The sequence below is a fragment of the Camelus bactrianus genome, chromosome 1, assembly GCF_048773025.1.
Source record: "Camelus bactrianus isolate YW-2024 breed Bactrian camel chromosome 1, ASM4877302v1, whole genome shotgun sequence".
Lineage (NCBI taxonomy): Eukaryota > Metazoa > Chordata > Mammalia > Artiodactyla > Camelidae > Camelus > Camelus bactrianus.
Genome location: NC_133539.1, coordinates 26,586,957 through 26,601,605, shown reverse-complemented (window position 1 = coordinate 26,601,605; position 14,649 = coordinate 26,586,957). Strand labels below are relative to the sequence as shown.

The 14,649-nt window shown below is 37.7% G+C and overlaps 1 long non-coding RNA gene across 7 annotated transcripts in view; it reads left to right on the top strand.

Annotated features, from left to right (window-relative positions):
• LOC105073195 (uncharacterized) overlaps nt 1-14,649 on the top strand; it is a 731,725-nt gene that overhangs the window by 580,900 nt on the left and 136,176 nt on the right. For all 7 annotated transcript variants that reach the window (XR_012506244.1, XR_012506239.1, XR_835673.3 and 4 more), the window contains exon 6: nt 2,994-3,097. This is a non-coding gene — a long non-coding RNA (uncharacterized LOC105073195). The remainder of the gene's footprint in view (nt 1-2,993; nt 3,098-14,649) is intronic.

Below are 14,649 nucleotides of genomic sequence, written 5' to 3'. Positions count from 1 at the left end.
ATAACCTCAATCTAATCATGAGCAAATATCAGACAAACCCAAATTGAAAGACATGCTAAAAAATAACTGGCCAGTCCTTATCCAAATACCAAGGTTATGAAACACAAGGAGTGACTGAAGAACTGTCTCAGATTGGAGGAGACTTAAGAGTCAAAATCAATGCAATGTGAGATCCTAAATTGTTTCCTGGAACATAGGACAATAATAGTGAAAAAACTGGTGAAACTGGAACATGACCTGTAGTTTAGTTAATAGTATTGTACTAATATTAATTTCCTCATTTTGATAATTATATAACGGCTCTGTAATTTTTTAATGTCAGAGGAAAGGTATATGTGAATGCTCTGCACTAACTTTGCAGTATTTCTTTAATTCTAAAATTATTGGAAAATAGCAAGTAAAAAGAATGAAAGGAAAGGAAAAGGAAGAGAAGGGAAGGGAGGAAGGGAGAAAGGACAGAAGGAAGATTAAAAGGAGGGATGGATGGATGGAAGGGAGGAAGGAAGACAATTTCCCTCTTAAATAAATACATTTCAGTGGGCCCAACTGCTGGACCTAAGACATGCCCAATGGCCTCAACTTCTGGCTGGTCAGCCATGTTGATACAGGTTTGCTCTTCAATGTGCTACACTTTAACAAAGGACCCATCATCATCCTACTCATTAAGTAAATAAATGGATGGATGGATGGATGGAAAAATAAACAAATAACAAGCAAGGAAACAAACTGTTCTTGTTGCCAGGCAACGTCTAAAACAGAAATCCTCACTTCTTTGCTGAATCCATTTTATGCCTGAACTGTTGTTTTTAACAAACTCTTATTTGAACATGATTTGAATTATGGGTGAAATGCCCTTAGAGACATTTCTAATTAATTTATAATAATGATCTTATTATTTTATTTTTCTGATTACCAAAGTAATACGTATATGATTTCTTAAATAATTTTTTAAAAGAAATACGTGAATAGAAATGGACTGTCTTTACCAGAGTCAGCCACAAGAAAGGTCAGATGTGTGTTTCTTGCATCTTCTGGTAACCAAAAACCATAATACTACATTTTGCTTCAAAATCTTCCCTGTCTCAGATTGGTCACATCTCAATATTGTCTTGTCAAAGTGTCCTGCTTCAGCCCAGATCACATGTCTCTAATCATGTATTATTGTTACAGTTATTTGGGGAATCTTCCAAGGGACAAGTGGATGTTGACGAGTCCAAACTTGTTCTCCTCACCACACAACAAGCCAGTAAATTGGGAGATGAGGTGTTGGGGCAAGGAATAACAACTTCATTTAGAAAGGCAGCAGATAGAGAAGATGGGAGGAATCATGCCCTGAAGAACCATCTTACCTAAGTCAGAATTCAGGCTCCTTTTATACTAAAAAGGGGAAATGGTTTGTTTGTTGCAAACTTCTTGGTGTTGGAATTCTTTATTCTTATAGTGTCCACATAGTTCAGGTCACAGTATTCCTGTAAACCTCCAACAAGAAAAATGTTATTCTCTGTGTTGCAGCTTTTTACTTCTATATGAATGGGAAAGTTTTATACCCTTGGAGGTCAGAGCCTTAAGAACGGGCTCTCCTGTATATTTCAGGCTACAGGCAAACTTCTTGTACAAAAGGTGCAGAACCAGCAAGACTAAGCCCAGGAAACAGAGCCCAGGGTTAGAGCTAAAGGAACAGATCTAATACGGAGTCAGATTTGTTCTTCCTTATTTCATGGAGGCAGAGGTTTCCTGTGCTAAATTCTGTGTCTCTACTCCTGTATGCCATGGTGCTGTAAGGTGCCGTCTACAAGGAACCTTGCTGACTTTCAAGCACATACACTTTCTTCATTGTCACCAACCACCTGCAACTCCTAGACCCTCAGGAAAGAAATGAAGCTTTTGACATAGAGAATAATCCCCTCACGTTTATCTCTGGGTGTCAACTCACCAGGTGGTAAAAATTGGAGAAATTGTTCTGGACTCTTCAGGTCTCAGACACTGACTGGGTTGTCTTTATGGACTGAAAGGGAAGTAATACTAGGAAAAGATGCAAGACTTTGATACAAAAGATCCATCTAAGTGGCAGTTGCGTTTCCTTGGGGCCCAGGAACCCTATGATGGACACGTGGGCTTTAACTGCATATTCTCCTAGATAGATGCCAGACCAAAGGCTACAGAACCATCTGGTTACTGTCCCTTAATTTGAATGCAATCTTTGCAAATATTTCAGTCTACTTTGCGTATTCAAAATCCTTCTGGCTGGTATTCTTTCCAAGAAGCAAAACGACAGAGTTACTGCATCAGTTCAAAGGAACACTCTTTTGTAGTGAGTTAATTTAACAACACTTAAATACTGAATTCTTGTGATGCATAACTTACACCATGATTTCAAGGAACTTGTTTTAAAGTCCTGAGGACTTACAAAATGACCTCCTAAAAAGCATTATAGGAATATAGCCTTTTTTTTTTTCACCAAGGGCAAACTTGGTGAAAGATGTTTTCCAGCATATATTTTAGTGATACACTAAGAGCACATCCTAGGCATCCTCTACTAAAGTGTAAAATGAAATCAGTTTGTTGGAATCTTTTTATAACGTTTTGAAATTAAGTATCTACCTGATCCAGTCAGCTGTAAGCTAGACGCTTTACATTTACTGCCTTGTTTAATTCCATAGTGGTGCTGAATTGTCTGAAGGTTAAAGATTTGTTCAAGGTCATACAGCTAGTCAGAGGCAGAACCAGCTCTTTTACTACAAAATCTCTTCTCTTTCTCTTTCCCTTGCCCACTATCTTCCATCATCACCTACGCTGCGCTCATTGTAGTTGGTATGTTTTTCAAGTAGAAAAATGCAAACAAAAGACAGGTAAATGAGATTATGTCCATGCAAAGAATATCCAGTTTCTCCTTCTTCAGTCCAGTTTCTACAAAAAAACTAGAGTGAACTCTGCGCCATTCCTGAGTGTTGGTCAGTGTTGGCAGTTCCCTAAATCTCTCTCACGCTCTGCAGTCTTCCAGAGTCCAGAGGATGGGATGACAGAAGTTTCTATTGAAATCCAAGTGAGTCCTGTTGGTTGTGGCCTTGCCAATACATACAAGATACAAGCAATGAAGGTAAGCTCATTTCTAAAGTGGATACAAACTGGCCTAATGTTTCATACAGTTAAAAGGAGGTAAAAGCAAAAAACAAAGATCCAGGCAAACTTAACCAAGGCATTAATCCTTTTGCTTTCAATGTATAGTAGCATTTCCCAAAAACTATGGATGGGGGGGATTATTGAATATTACACAGTTTGGTCATAATCAGATGCATTTGACTCTGCCTTAGTTTAGTGATATTCAATGCCCTTTTTTTTTAAGGACACCTGTGGTTAACTGCTTCTACCTTATGTTGCTTGGGTACATTTCCTTTAAACACAGGGTTTTATTCTAATAAATGTGCAGGTGGAACAATAAAAAGCCTGATATTGTGGTAAGTAAATACTTCCTGGGGAATAAGCTGTCCCCATCTTTGCAATGAATGTGTGCTTAAACAGAAAACTTCACTCAGTCGGTTTGTGGCATCTGGGTTATGTTAGTTCATTTAATGTGGGCATGCAGTTTACTGTCATGGGGGAGTTTATGCACCATATAACCAAATCATCCCTAAGAGTTATACCATTCCTTAAAATGAAATAAGTATATACAGTGTTTCCTAGCAGATCTTTCTGCGGTACATATAAATTTGCCATTTTGTTAGCCATTTCAAAGTGTGGGAGAAAAACCAGCAGCTGTACTTTTAAGGGTGGGTGCACTTGAAATAAAGAGAAATTTAGATAGAATATGAGGAGAGGGAGCTGAACTAACGATTTAAAATTTATCAGAACATGATAGGAGTCCTCATTAACCACTCTGAGCTATTTGTAATAAATTAACTCGAGTAATTTTTGATTGTGTTATATTTCATCATGTTGCTCTAATTCCTGGCAAATCCATCTTGATTGTTTTGCTCTGCAAAGTGTTTTATTAATGTCCCTTTTAACATTCTCCACATTGCTAGTAGCAGCTTAGACTTATTAAAAATGATTACATTTCTACTTTTAGCTTTTTACAGAAATTTAACATTTGGATTCTAAGATGTCTCTGTCTAAATGTGCAACATTGATACCTTTATCTAATCTATCCCTTGGAGAAAATCAATCAGCTGAATTACATTCCTCTTTACAGGAAAAATGTATTATTAAATTCACGAGACCCCACTGTGTTACAAGAAACCATGTATCATATCCATATCTCTTTGTATAGATATACCATTTACAAGCAAACAAGCAGATAACAGACTGTGTAACTTAGAAAACACTTAATGTCTTTGCCTTACATCTTGTGGAATATGGCGTAATGAGAATGATATTAACCTTAGCACAGAGATTTTAATTCAAATCTCAACTTCACCACTAACAAACTTTGTAATCTTGGACTTTATCTGTTTATTTATTTATTTAATCAATTTAAGCATCAGATTCTTTACCTATGAAAATTATTAAGGTATAATATGCAGGATTGTCTGTAGATTTTAAAATGACAGAAAAATATTCAACACAGTGATTGGATCATAATAGAGATTAAATAAGCCTTATTTCCCGTTTTCTTCCCTTATTCTGGAGTGTTTAACCTACAGGTTTTCCATTGTGAATACATAGTAATGTTTTTACTTGATTTACTAATCAGCTAAATACACACAATTTGGCCAAATTACTTCAAAAAGTTATAAAGGCATTTTTGGAGAATAATTTAGAAAAATGTGATTTTAATTTTTCAAATCAGCTCCCAACATTTAGCCAATAATTACTGTGTATTATCAGGAATTAAATGAAGTAAAAAGAGCAAAATGATATATATACGTGTGTGTGTATATATATATATATATATATATTATATATAAAAAAACTATTCAACATATGTAATATTACTTATTGATATAGCTTATTTTTTAATTAAACAAAAAATTTATGCACTTGAGAGTGAAAAAAAATACCACAAGAATTCTTACTGTAGTGTTTTTGTTAGTAGTGAAAACTTGAAAGTTATACACCTACACACACATACAGACATAGAGAAAAAAATGCATAGGAATTATTAGGGAGAGGAGGAAACAAGTTTTTCTCATAATATGTTGAGAATACAATCAATTTTTTGCTCCATTTTTGTTAACAGTTAAAAATGGAAAAACACATAGAAAATACATGTAGAAAATAAGTTAAGTTGCTCTTAATAACTTCTATGTGTGATAAGACCTCAAACCTTTCAATAGTCTGAAACATACTGCTTTATTCTCATTAAGATGTCAATTCATCCAAATATGAGCATGAACTAAAAACTGCTCTTAGAATGGGGAGGTGGATTCTGGGGGACTTTCCCTTCTATATTATATGTGTTTCTAATGTTTAGACTTTGTATTGCTTTTGTATTTTAGTATATATTAATATTATCTATAAGAAAAAATATGATTTTCTGAGTAAAAAGAATTTGAGAGCTTGTCCATTAAGGCAAAATAACCAAGGTAGTTTAACTCTATACCTCTTAGTTAATCTACTTTATAAAGTTGTGGAAATAATTTGAAATAATGCATGGGAAACCACTCTGCAATGCATAGTGCTGTCTCATAATTTGAAATCTGAAGATGGATTTGCTTTGAACTGTTGATAAGATTATCTTGCCCACCTCTAATTCCAGGTGGAAGACAGTACAGCAAATGGCTCTGACAGAGATAAGACACTGCCTTCTTAAGCAGCCAGGTTTAACTCCTTCAGAACACGTTCTCTTTATCAGTCAGAGGAAAAAATTCACACTTCAAAAAGAAAAGCTCCAGTAATCCAAAAAAGCTCCTGCATACGATTACATTGCTGGATAAGTCCCACGTAATACTGGCTGTCTGCTTCTTTCTTTGTTTACTCAAATGCATTATTCTCTGTACGTTAGACACTTGCAGATATTCATAGTGATGATCTGGAGGACTGAGGACTGAAGCAAGACAGCCCGGTCCATATAGTTACCTGATTATCATAAAATTATCAAAAAAGCATGGCTAAACCGTGGAGGACTGTGTCAGAGCAGTTTGGCTGATTTACAGTGACTGTTCCCTTCTAGTTTTTCAGCAATGAGCGTGAAAAACTAGGACAGTAGGTGGCAGCTTCCTTAACAGCATTTGGCAGATTACGGCAGTTAGGACCTAATAAAATAAGTACCATATTAGCTGTACTAATATTTGCTGCCCTTGACCCAAGGAAATTTCCGTAATTATTATCGTGTATTTACATCGCCAGATGAAGTCCTGTATTTGCATTGTGGTTTCAAATGCATACTGATTGTGATTTGATTAGCCATTAGCATACCAAATATGGAATAGCGAGGCTTTGGAAAGGTTGGAGGCTAGATTTCACTGTCCTCACACTGTGGTGATTCATACCTTTTTCTAAAAAAATGTACTCATGGTGGCCTCCAGTGTGTACTCGTTTCAGTTTTTCCTTCCCATAAATGACCCTCTAGGTCTAGACAATAAGGTGTCTCACATCCAATTTCAAAGAGCAGTGCTAAAACTTTTCTATGTATCTATAAGTTGTCTGTATTTGGGATAAATCTCAATTATGATCAGAAAATCAATTATAACTTTCTTAGGAGAGTGAAATTTGAGATTGTTTCTCTTTTTTTTAATTTTATTTATTTATTTACTTTCTTTTGGTGGGGGGAGGAAATTAGGTTGATTTGTTGATTTATTTATTTTTAGAGGAGGTACTGGGGACTGAACCCAGGACCTTGTACATGCCAAGCATGCACCCTACTGCTTGATCTACACTCTACCCACCTGACATTCCTTTCTAAACCTAGTAATGTATAGATCCATAGTATCTTATAAGTTGCTCTCCAGCTTTAGTTTAAGGAACTGGTAGATATTAAAAACACGCTATTTTGGAAAAATTTGAGAACAAATAAAAACTTGGAAGTTATTAAAATGAAATTATAGTTTTTAATTAAATTTGGTACAGCAGAAAATTTTCGAATGTTTTGACTTTAGAGAGCTTACTGTCCAGTAGGGAGGTGCCATCTGAAAAATATTGGTAATAGAAATAGCTAGAATTTATTGCAGACTTACAAGTTCACTACTGTTACTACTACTATAATATCAATACTAATACTAATCAATACTAATAAATGTACTACTACTATGATATCACTAGTAATACAAAAATCTCAGAATGTTTACTGTTTGCTAGGCATCATTCAAGACATTCTGAACATCATCTTTTTTAACCTGTCCACAAGCCCATGAGGTTACCTGCTCTTAACATGGAAGAGGAAACTGAAACTTAGAGATGTTACTTAAGCTAGAAAATGGAAAGATTTGTCTGGTTTGAAGTGTCTAACGAGCAGCAACTTACAGAATTCTAAACAATATATATATAATACAAGGACAAAATACATTCTGCAAGAGTATTTAAGCCAAGGATGTTAATGCCAAAATGGCAGGCAGCTTTACTTGTTCGTTCACTGATGTCCACCAAGTTCCCAGAACTAAATCTTGTAAATAAAAGGTGCTCAATAAAGATATGTGGAATTGAACTGTATCCCAGGGAAATAAGTTTTCATTCTTTAGGCGTAGCGGTTAGGATAGGAGTTGGGAAAGGACGCAGAAGAAATTATCTGAAGAAAGTTTTGAAGGCCTCACTGGCATTAAAGTGTCAATTTTCCTCTTGTCTAATCTCCCACCCATGGCAGCCCTCCTGATTGTAAGGACCATTCAAGCCCTCTTGGAACACTCCTCAGGTTAAGAGAATCTCCAAAACCACTTTATGAGTGTAGTCATGTTTAGGTCGGCAGGCTTAGATTCAGAGTAAGAACATGTCACATATGAGAAACCATGAAGGTCAGTGTTCATGAACTTGAAGGGCTAAGTGGCTGTGCTTGTGGCTGGTAGAAGTTAAATGACAAGAGTAGAGGAGGTTGTGGGACTGTGAAGTGATCGAATTATGTCTCAGAACCATACACTTCGAGAGAGGCAAAGCAGAGAGTGAAAATGCAGTTCTGGTGTTGAAATCACTGAGGAAAGAAGAAGGTCTGGGTAGCTCAGTAAATGACTGTATTAAAAGACAGCAAGGAGCCTTGTGAATGTGAACTGAAGAAAAGAGGGTGGAATGACTGTGTTCTGCCCACTTGCAGGGGGGAAGGAATGTACAAATGCTTTCCATATGGATGCCTGGGGAGCACATTAGACAGTCAAATGTGGTCTGTTTTGGGGGAAAGACAAAGAAATAGAAGTGATATGTAAGAAAAAGTCTGAGAATAAATTCCTTGAGTATATACTGATTAAGTGTCAATACTGTGCCAGTCCCCTTAGCGGGCACTAGGAGTGTAGAAAGGTTTCCATTCTCAAAATAATAAGCATTCCAAAGGGACCAGTTAAGAGGCAAATAAAAAACCAGATACAAATCCAAGGAGTTCAATGATAGCAGGCCTGTGCTAGTCTGTGATCAAGTAGGAAGACGATGTTGGGGAAGGACGAGTCATCTAAATCAGGAAGAGGAAGCAAGCGTTTTGGGAAGTACAATGGGATGGGATGGAAAGCTTGCAATACCGAATGAAAGCATAGGATTTAAAAAACGTAAGAAAAATTTATCCTAAGCAAAGATTAGTCAGGCTAATTATGGTATTTGTGCCTGCTAGGTATAATCAGAAAATTACTAATTAGCGAATACCCAGAAAAGCACAGGTATTCAACCATAACTTAATATGATTTGGGGAAAGTTTATCACCCTGGAACAATTTAATTTCTCTACAACAGTCATGCCTAAGAAAGAGCAAAAAATTTAATACATCTGGATTTTAGTAAGGCCTCGGATACAGATTCATATGCCATTTGTCACCAAGAAACTCGGAATATTTTGTAAGGTCAACGTGTAACTTTAGGAAAGTGCATTCCTGTAGGTGATGATGAATGATTCTGTGACAACCTAGGCTCACGTATCAAGAGCTGTCCCACTGTGGTCAGTTCTAAGGCCCAGTGCTTTTTATACATTTTATTAATGATTTGGAAGATAGCCTCACCCTCAGCTTAATGAGCACACTGTCCGTTCCCATCCTGGAAGACTGCCAACACTATCAGGCACAAAAATGGAATTCAAATGTCCCTGGTTAATTGGGAACTGCTCCGTCAAAAGTGTGAATTAAACCATAGGGACACACCCTCTATATTTGGGGGCTGAACACTAGCTACTGGAATATAAGCATTAACACATAGCGTAGCCCCAAGAGACAATAACTAAAGACAAGGGAACTCCTTTATTGACCACTATGAATTACAGCAGAAGTCCAGTCCAGGCACCCACAATGCCTACTGTGTCTTAACTGGAGCATGGCTTTTCTCTCATTATAAAGAAGGATTTTATAAAAAAGGTTAATTGATAAAATAAGATCATTAATATGTCAGGTATTTTTTATTCTGAATAAATTCTTCATATCCCCTTTGCAAAGAGTAAGGATTCTAGCAATATTTGTTAAATGAATGAATGACTTGAAAAAAGAAACTTAAGAGACAACACATTATGACTGAAGTAAAGTTCACTCATTCCTGTTAATTTATTCATTTAAATGGCACTTACTGTTCTTTTATTATTTTCCAGATATGTATTAGGCACTGAGAATACAGTAATGAGTGAGTCACTGAGCCTGCTCAGAAGGAGCAAACAGCCCAGTAAAAAAAAATGAAAATCAGTATGTACAGTGATATGTAGCAAATACTGTAAGAGATGTATGCCAGAGCATTATAGGACAACAGAGAAAAAGAAACTATCTAAGCCAAGGCGGCGATGGTGATCTGGCTGGGTAAAATTTGTATAATTAATGATTTGAATTGAAGTTTCAATTGAAACTTGAAGGAGAAGTTATTCCTAACTCTGGTATGTATGTGTGTTTGTATGAATGAGTGCACGTGTGTGTGTGTGTGTGTGAGAGTGTTGGGGGCGGGGAGAGGAGACTTTTCTTTCCACAGAGGAAACAGAATTGGCAGACACATGAAGGATTTTGCTAGGGGATTTACAGACAATCCCTTCTCTCTCGTTCGAAATGATAACACTCAAGACAAGATGGCTTAAATAAAATCAAATGGAATTTAACTTAGGCGTAAGAATTTTTGTCGGTGTTTTAACATTGGAATGGAGTATTCACACAATACTGATATTTGTTCCTAGAGGTCATTAAAATGGAATTTTGAAAGTCTGTTTTTTTATTGAATGAAAGAGTCTTTTATTTCTATAGTGCTTTATTTACAGTTTTCAGAAGGTTCATACACATGATTTTATGTAATCCCATAACAATCTTTTTTTATTCCCCTACTGTTATATTATCCCTCCCCACTTTCCTCTCCCCAATCTATCTTTAGGATGTCAGCTTGATTGCAAAGTAAGAGATACCAGGCTTTGTCCCCCCACAAATGACAATAATGAGACAGCTACCTATAAACAAAAATAGCCCTGGGAGGGCTCAAGGGTCCAACTGAGAACCTACAGCAAAACCATGGAGTAGAAAATGAAGAGTATCCACACAGAAAGGATCAGCAGAGAAATCAGCTCAGTGGAAGTGTCTGGAGATGGCTGGGAACAACATCAGCCATGTGGTGGCATCATCCCGGTCCCCAGCAGCCTCCTGCGTGGAGGACCCAGAAGCCTTTGCCGCTGGGAGCCTCTGGGGTCCCCACAGCACATGAGGACACCCCATGACTTCCACAGCAGAGGGCTCTGCTCTCTTTGTCAGCACTGGCCCTGGACACCTGCTCTGTAGGAGACACTGCATGCTGGCAGCCTTTGCACCTGGCGTAGCCAACAGCCACGGCCGCCGTAGCCTCACCAGAGAGGGGCTGCTGCTGGGCTGCCCCCAGAAGGAGCTGCTGTTGTGTTGACCGAAGGCCAGGACTACGGCGCCCTCTCACCCCACACACGCCCAAGGCCCCAGACCTGCAGCTGCTCCACGGAGGGCCGCACTTCAGACCCCAGCTCCACGTGTTCCTGTGCTCAAGGTTTTAGCCCTGAGGCCGTTCTGCACACATCCACACTCTAAACCCAGTGCCACAGCTGCTCCATGCACACCCCAAGCGCCAGGAGCAACAGCACTGTGGTGGAGCCAGCATCCTGGGCCCCAGGGCTCCTGCCGCCCCATGCAGGCCTGTGCTCCGGACCCTGGGCCCGTGGCAGCTCGGTGCGAGCCTGTCTCACACCTCGGTGCTGCTTTGGGCCAGCTGGTGCCCTGGACACCTGAGCTACTGTCACTCTTAACACTTGGGCTTCAAAACCTAGTTTCATGGCTGTTCCACAGGGGTATGCAGATCCAATACCAGTGCCACCACCACCACCACAAGGGTGCCCACAGGCTGGTTCTGGCACCAGGAGGGAACTCCTTGACCACATCCCTCATGGGAGAAAAAGAAATCAGGTGGTCCCCAACAACCCTCAGCACTGCTGCAGATACCCTCAGGCTTGGTCACTGAGGGTCCCTGAAACCTTCACCAACGCTGACCTCAGCTGATAAAGCTAAACAAGGCTGCTGTTGGGCTTTCACAGGAGCTGGAACTAGCACACCGCCTGCCACGCCTACCCCCACCAGCCAGCACCCTTACCTTCACCCACAGGAGAAGCCTTTCTCCCTGAAAACTTGTCCATAAAGTCTAGAAGAGGTGACTCTTCCGGCAAATGCACAGATATCAACCCAAGTCTACAACATGACACCACCAAAGGAACTCAGTAATTTTCCAGTGGCCAACTCCAAGGAGATGGAGATCTAGACATTGCTGAACAGAGCTTGCGAAGTAATTGTTTTGAGGAGGCTCAGCGATCTAAAAAGAAACACAGACAACTCAACAAAATCAGGAAAAAAATGAACAAAATAAGTTTAAAAGAAGAATTTTTCTTATTAAAAAAAGAACCAAACAGTAATTCTGGAGCTGAATACAATGAATAAAATAAAAACACAATAGAGAGCATCAAAAGCAGACATGATTAAGCAGAAGAAGGAATCTGAGAACTCAGACAGCTTATTTGAAATCATGCAGTCAGCAGAGGAAAAAAAACAATGAAAAAGAGTGAAGACAGCTTATGGGAATTATGGGACATCATCAGATGAAACAGTAGTCATACTTTACAAGTCCCAGAAGAAGAGAGAGGCAAAGGGTAGAAAACTTATTTAAAGAAATGTGGCTAAAATCTCCCAATTCTGGGAGAGATATGGACATTCCTAGGTCCAATGCAGATTCAGCCCAAAGAAGACTTCACTGAGACATTATAATAAAACTGCCAAAAATCAAAGACAAAAATCATTTAGAAAGCAGTAAGGGAAACAAAAACATAAAAAGAAACACCCATAAGGCTATTGGCATATATCTCAGCAGCAACATTGCAGGCCAGGAGAGAGTGTGATGATACATTCGAAGAGCTGAAAGAAAAAACCCTGCCAATCAAAAATACTTTACTCAGCAATGCTTTACAAAACAATGCTAAAGGAAGTTCTTCACACTGAAATGAAAGGACACTAATTCAATCATGTGAAAACATGAAGGTAGAAAATTCACCTTGAGTTCCTTGTGTATCAAATAGCTATTGAATGTGATTTTTATGATTTTAATATAAGTGAATCTGAACTAGCATATGGACTAAGTTTCTTTCAGCTTAAAAGATTGGGCTTTAAATGTAGAGGAAAATGATCACTTGTAAAATATGTTTTTGGTTTTGAAAAACTTCCAAATGTTTAAGAAGTAGTTTTCGAATTAACCATATCCATATGCATGTAGGTTTTCTCATCCTCACCATTGAAGGATGGTAACTAGAAGAAATGAATAAATTTCTGGAAACCTACACCCTACCAAGGCTGAATAATGAAAAGATAGGAAATATGAATAGACCTGTAACAAGTAAAGTGATTGAATCAGTGATTTAAAAAAAAAATCTACCAACAAAGAAAAGCACAGAACCACATGGCTACATTGGTGAACTCTGCCAAATATTTACAGAGAAATTAATGCCAATAGTTCTCAAATTTCCAAAAAATTTAAATAGAAGGAGTACTTCCAAACTCATTTTATGAAGTCAAGATTACCTCAATACCAAAGCCAGACAATGTTGTAACTAGAAAAGAAAATTACAGCCCCAAATCCCTGATAAACATGGATACAAAAATTTTCAACAAAATATTCAATGGCACATTAAAAGGATTGTATATCACGATCAAGTCAGATTTATCCCTGGTATGCAAGGGTGATTCAACATACTGAAATCAATCAGTGTTACTCACCACATTAACAAAATGAAGGACAAAATTTATATGATCATCTCAATAGATACAGAAAAAGCATATGACAAAATTCAACTTCATTTCATGATTGAAAAAAAAGAGCTCTCAGCAAACTGGGTATAGAAGGAGCATACCTCAGCAGAGCAAGGCCATATATGTCAAGCCCACAGCTAGCATCATACTCAGTGATAATGAGCTACAAGCTCTTCTTCTAACATCAAGAACACTACTAGGACGCCCACTCTTGCCACTTCTGTTCAATGTAGGACTGGAGTCCTAGCCAAAGCAATTAGATGAGAAAAGAAAAAAGTTATCTAAATCAGAAAGGAGGGGGTAAAATTGTCTCTGTTTACAAGGTGACATGATTATATGAATAGAAATTCCTAAAGATTACACCAAAAAAAATGCTAGAATTAATAAATGAATTCTGTAAATTGCAAGATACGAAATTAGCAAACAGTTTCATTTCTACCTGCTAACAATGAGAAATTAGAAAAGGAACCCCATTTATAGTAGCATCAAAAGCAGTAAGATACTTAGAAGTAAACTTAATCTAGAAGGTGAAAAACTGTATATTGAAAACTGTAAGACATTGATGAAAGAATGTCGATTCTACCCCAAATTTTAAAAAAAATCTCTCTTTGCCCATTTAGTTGGAAAAAAAGGATGTAGAACCTAGAATTGATATTTATAAGTCTCCTCAGATTAAGATCTTATTTCAGTCTTCAAACATTATCAGTATTTTAATCCTACAAAAGGTCATTTCCGTCTCACATGACCAATGCAGGTCATTAGAACACCTTACTCCCTGTGTTCATACAAAACTCCAGGCTGAAAGAAGCTTTCAAGCAACTTGGGAACTTGAGCTCTGGTTCGTCACACTTCACACATCACTGTTGCTCACATTTGGAAGCAAGTCCCACGATCAAAACTAATGTCAAAAAAAAAAAAGAAAAAGTGCAATACAACCATGTGTCAGAAAGTGGGAAAGCTCAAAATGTTTGGTGACTACAAAATGGTAACCCAGACTTCTTGATTCCTGACTTAAGGATATGATCTGGATCAAAATTTTCAAATATGAGGCTATGAAGTTCAATTAATTATATAAGAAGTTTCAAATTTCTTGTTCATAATTTTGCATAGTCATCTTTATAAAAGACACAGGATGACAAAACTATCCAGTGTTTTCTAAACATTGTATAATTGTACACTACTTTTTAACAAATTTTAATATTTTCATCTGACAGAGTAAAATAGTGCAAAGTATTAACTAGTACAAAGTAATACAATTCTATTATAAGCCCAGTATTCATGGATTTCAGAAGTCATGGGGTAATCAGTTGATTCAGATTGGTTAA